Here is a 6,000-nt window from a genome sequence, read left to right as displayed (position 1 = left end):
ACTCCTATGGAACTATCATGAATTTGGTAGGCTCACCCCCGCTCATGGTTAATGGAACCACCTTGACCTTGGAACACGTGATGCAAAGGCTTGACGCTATTGAAAACAAAATTGCAACAATTGAACTTATTGAGGGTTTGGACAGAAAGATCCACAATCAAATTACTCAGTACGGGTCCAAAGTGAGAATGGTCTTGAAAAATTTAAGGGAGAAGGAACCTATAGTTAATGATTCCTCTAGAATTGGCAAACTAGAAGATGTCATAACCAACTTCGGTTCTGCTTTTGCCGCTGTGCAAAATACTCCAAATCTCTCTCTCAAAAAGACTGTCAAGTCTGTTTTTGTTCCTAAAGCTAGCGGTGAGTCATCCAATAAAGATGAAGATCTTAAGATGATAAATGATCACACTACTTATGGTTTGAGCACCAAAGATGACTATACGTGATTCCATCACCTTTTGCCTAGCTAAGGGCGTTAAACAATAGCGCTTGTTGGGAGGCAACCCAACGAATCTATCCTTTTTCTTTCTGTTTTGTATTTTCCACACTTTCAGAATTCTGTTATGATTGTGTTTTTTGTGTTTCTTTTTGCGTTTGTGCCAAGCAAAACCGTTATGATTAGTCTTGGGGATGATCATTTGGTCATGCTGGAAAAGACAGAAACTTTCTGCTCACGAAAAGAATTTTCATTTTTTTTCTTTAAGAGATTTTGAGTTGATTCTTTTTGCTGCTGATTTATACGCAAATTCATAAGCCTATCGTAATTTTTCAGAATTTTTGAAGTACCATAAGTATACAAAGTATACAGATTTCTACAGACTGGTCTGCTGTTAACATATTCTGTTTTTGTTGAGTTGGTTGCTTATTTTGATGTAACTATGGATAGTATCGGGGGTATTAGCCATGGAAGATTGAAAATACAGTAACCCAACATCAACATGAGTAGAATTTAAGTTTGCTACAGTACCTAAGGAAGTGGTGGTTTGCTTTCTTACACTAATGTTATCACGAGTTTCTGTTTAAGTTTCGTGTTGTGAAGTTTTCAAGTTTTGGGTGAAGTTCTTATGGAGAAAAAGATAAAGAGTGGCAAGAGATCAAGCTTGGGGATGCCCAAGGCACCCCAAGTTGATTCAAGGATGCTGTAAAAACCTAAGCTTGGGGATGCCCCGGGAAGGCATCCCCTATTTCGTCTTCAATCCATCGGTAACGTTACTTGGGGCTATATTTTTATTCACCACATGTTATGTGTTTTGCTTGGAGCGTCTTGTATCGTAGGAGTCTTTTATTTTTGTTGTGTCACAATCATCCTTGCTGCACACCTAGATAGAGAGACATGCACTCACCGTGATTTTGTCGAGCTTCACTTATATCCTTTGGTTAGACAATTTAGCTCACATGTGCTTCACTTATATCTTTTGAGCTAGTTGATTTTGCTCTATGTGCTTCACTCATATTGATTCATCTCAATTGGTTTTGAGTTGTGGTTGTGGTAATATTGAAGTTATATTAGTAAGGTGTTGTGGATCTAGAAATACTTGTGTTGAAGTTAGTGATTCCCGTAGCATGCACGTATGGTGAACCGCTATGTGATGAAGTGTGAGCATGATTAGTCTATTGATTGTCATCCTTCGTGTGGCGGTCGGGATCGCGTGATGGTTTATACCTACCAACCCTTCCCCTAGGAGTATGGGTTGAATACTTTGTATCGATTACTACTAAAACTTTTGCAACAAGTATATGAGTTCTTCATGACTAATGTTGAGTCCATGGTTTAGATGCACTTTCACCTTCCACCATCACTATCTTCTTTAGTACCGTGCAACTTTCGTCGGTGCACAAAACCACCCATATAGCCTCCCTCAAAACAGCCACCATACCTACGTGCTATGGCTTTTTCAAAGCTATTCCGAGATATATTGCCATACGACTACCACCATGACATGTGCCACCACTTCTACATCGCCATTGTATGATCATAAGATAGCTAGCATGATGTTTCCATTGATGTCTATGCCATGCTAGATTATTGTCACGGTACACTACCGAAGGCATTCCATATAGAGTCATCATTGATCTAAGTTTTGAGTTGTAAGTGTGATGATCATCATTGATGGAGCATTGTCCCATGTGAGGAAATAAAAGAGGCCAAAGCTGGCCACCAATTTTTTTTTTAAATAATAATAATAAGAGACAAAGAGCCCACCAGAAAAATGAGATAAAAAGAGAGAACGGACAATGCTACCACCTTTCAAACACTTGTGCATATTAAGCACCATGATCTTAATGATTGAGAGTCTCTTGTTTTGTCACCACCATATAGCTAGTGGGAAGTTTTCATTATATAACTTGGCTTGTATACTCCAATGATAGGCTTCCTCAAAATTGCCTTAGGTATTCGTGAGCAAGCAAGTTGGATGCACACCCACTAGTTTTATTTAAGAGCTTTCACATACTCTTAGCTCTAGTGCATCAATTGTATGGCAATCCCTACTCATTCACGTTGATATCTATTGATGAGCATCTCCGTAACTCATTGATATGCCTAGTCAATGTTACCATCTTCTCCTTGTTTGCCTTGCAACCTCCACCACACTCCACGCCACTTATAGTGCTAAAACCATGGCTTACGCTCATGTATTGCGTGAGAATCGAAAAAGTTTGAGAAAGTAAAGGTGTGAAAACAATTACTTGGCCAATACCGAGGTTGTGCATGATTTAAATTCGTTGTGCAAGGATGATAGAGCATAGCCAGACTATATGATTTTGTAGGGATAACTTTCTTTTGGCCTTGTTATTTTGAAAGTTCATGATTACCTTGCTAGTTTGCTTGAATTATTATTGTCTCCACGTCAATAGCAAACTATTGTTTTGAATCTAATGGATCTAAACATTCACGTCACATAAGAGGAGTTACAAAGGACATCTATGCTAGGTAGCATGAAAGCATCAAAAATTCATTCTTTATCACTTCCCTACTCGAGGACAAGCAGGAGTTAAGCTTGGGGATGCTTGATACGTCTCAAACGTATCTATAATTTTTGATGGTTTCACGCTGTTATCTTGTCAACTTTGGATGTTTTGTTTACCTTTTATATCTTTTTTGGGACTAACTTATTAATTCAGTGACAAGTGCCAGTTCCTATTTTTCTGTGTTTTTGACTCTTTTCAGATCTAATTTTGGAACGGAGTCCAAACGGAATAAATTTTTCCAGAAGAGAAGAAGATCGAGAGGCTTGAGGGCCAAGGTAGTGGGCCCACAGGGTGCCCTGCCGGAGGGGACTTTGGAGTTGGAGGGCTTCTACATCAACATCATCGCCCCTCCAATGACTCGTGAGTAGTTCACTTCAGACCTACGGGTCCGTAGTTAGTAGCTAGATGGCTTATTCTCTTTCTTGGATCTTCAATACAAAGTTCTCCATGATCTTCATGGAGATCTATCTGATGTAATCCTCTTTGGCGGTGTGTTTGTCGAGATCCGATGAATTGTGGATTTGTGATTAGATTATCTATGATATATATTTGAGTCTTTGCTGATTTATTATATGCATGATTTGATATCCTTGTAAGTCTCTCCGAGTCTTGGGTTTTGTTTGGCCAACTAGATCTATGATTCTTGCAATGGGAGAAGTTCTTGGTTTTGGGTTCATACCGTGTGGTGACCTTTCCTAGTGACATAAGGGGCAGCAAGGCACGCATCATGTTGTTGCCATCAAGGGTAACAAGATGGGCTTTTATCGTAGATATGAGATTGTCCATCTACATCATGTCATCTTGCTTAAGACGTTACTCTGTTCTTTTGGACTTAATACACTAGATGCATGCTCGATAGCGGTCGACGTGTGGAGTAATAGTAGTAGATGCAGAAAGTATCGGTCTACTTATTTTGGACATGATGCCTATAGATATAATCATTGCCTTAGATAACGTCACAACTTTGCGCGGTTCTATCAATTTCTCGACAGTAATTCGTTCACCCACCGTCTACTTGCTTTCATGAGAGAAGCCACTAGTGAACACTACGGCCCCCGGGTCTATTCACAACTATCGTCTCCACTTTCACTTTTACTTTGCTTTGTTTACTCTTTGCTTTCAGTTCTCACTTTGCAAACAATCTATAAGGGATTGACAACCCCTTCATAGCGTTGGGTGCAAGCTCGTTGTGTTTGTGCAGGTACTTGAACGCTCCTTGTCGTGGGCATGAGCCTGACAGTAGATGTGTAGGGTGCGAATGAGATGGGCAGAGTCCTAGCTACGGCGAGGTTGTATGAGTTCAGGCCCCTCTGCGGTGGAGGTAACAGCCCTACGTCTCAGTGCTCTCGGAGCTTGTTGTCGAGTGTAATATGGAATACAATGATTTGCTAACCCCTCTACCAGTGGGGGAGGGCGGCTTATATAGAGTCCGCTGCCCTCCGCAACGGTTCCGGTACAGGGGTGGAGTAACGGGGGTTGAATGCGTACGTTACAGGTAACATATGCTCTAAATGCTAATAAATGCACCCAGAAATGTACGGCAGTTTCCCTCCAGAGAGGTTACGGTGTACCGAGTGTATCCAGTCGGTTAACTTGGTATCTTCCGAATGCTAGTCTCCGACTGGATGATTGAGGATCTGTTACCGACTGGATGATGGGGACTCCTTAATCCAGTCGGGACAGTCTTAGGGCCCTGTCCTTTGTGTGGGGTAGTCCCTGGGTAGGACCTGTATAGCAGGCCTATGACCCTACCCTAGGACTATGACCCCATCATTAGTCCCCGAATGGATTGGGGTTGGAACGACGAAGCGGTGCTTGAAGTTCGGATCCGACTGGATTAGATTCGGCTTGGGCGTTGCTTGCCTCTATCCATTTTATCTTTTCTGACCAACGATCCGAGTGGAAGTGCTTGCGAAATAGACTGTCGGGAGCCGAGTGTTTCCGCAGCATCTTTTGACGCGACCGGTCAACTGACAGCGGCGGATTTTCCGGGAACTCAAATTTCAGGTTCCGCACGCTCAGCGGGGACGACGTCAGCGCACTCGAGTAGCGCCTGACGCCTCGATTCTCGCGCCTTCAAGTCCTCCACTGATATCGCCGCGGCCGGTCGGGCGGATAAGGTTTCGGGGCCAGCCGCCAGTGACCCAGTCGGAACCCTATTTAAATCTGGGCGGCGAGGCTTCTTCCCTACGCTCGTCGAATCTTTCGCTCTCGCCTGCTCCATCTTCCTCGCCACCTCCAGCGCTCCTACACTCCCTCCTTCTCCTTCCTCTTGAGGGTTCGCCGTCGCCTCCATGACCAAGGGTCAGACCAACAAGATGGAGGCGAGGAAGAAGAAGGGCAAGGCAGCGGCGCCTGCTCAGCGGCGGCAGCGGCCGCTGCCGACGGGGTGGATCCAAGGAGACTTCCTCCCCTCCACGGTGATGGAGGTAGATCTGCTGCAGCTGGTGGAGCACGGAGTGCTCGTGCATAAGTCCTGGAGATTGCTGGCGGAGGACGAGGTCGAGCCAGCTCCTTGGGAGGGGGAGCGCGTCCTGCTCCTCAACCATGTCTACCGAGGTTTTTCTTTGCCCCCGCATCCTTTCTTCAAGGGCATCATGAATCACTTCGGGGCCCAACTCCACCATTTTCCTCCGAATGCCATCGCCCATCTTTCTGCCTTTATAGTTTTGTGCGAATGTTTCATCGCTTGCCCTCCCCATTGGGGTTTGTTCAAACACATCTTCTCCGCCCGATCCCAAACTATCAAACGACTTAGCCAGTCGGATGATAAGACGCATCTCCTCCAGCTCTGCGGGGGTTTAGGATTCCAGAAGAAGAATCGGAGTAGCTATCCTGCTCTCCAGTTAAGTGAGTCGGTTAGGAACTGGCAGTCGACGTGGTTCTACTGCCAGGATATCGCCTGTCCGAATGCGTCGACTGGACTGCCTCCATTTAGTCTAGACCGGCCCGCCCCGCCTAAGCAGCTCGCGCTCTCGAAGGCGGAGAAGAACGACGTCCAGCCCTTGGTTGAGGCACTCGTGGACGTCG

The sequence above is a fragment of the Hordeum vulgare genome, chromosome 6H (genome assembly GCF_904849725.1).
Source record: "Hordeum vulgare subsp. vulgare chromosome 6H, MorexV3_pseudomolecules_assembly, whole genome shotgun sequence".
In the NCBI taxonomy this organism is placed as follows: Eukaryota; Viridiplantae; Streptophyta; class Magnoliopsida; order Poales; family Poaceae; genus Hordeum; species Hordeum vulgare.
Note: the sequence above shows the minus strand (reverse complement) of the source record.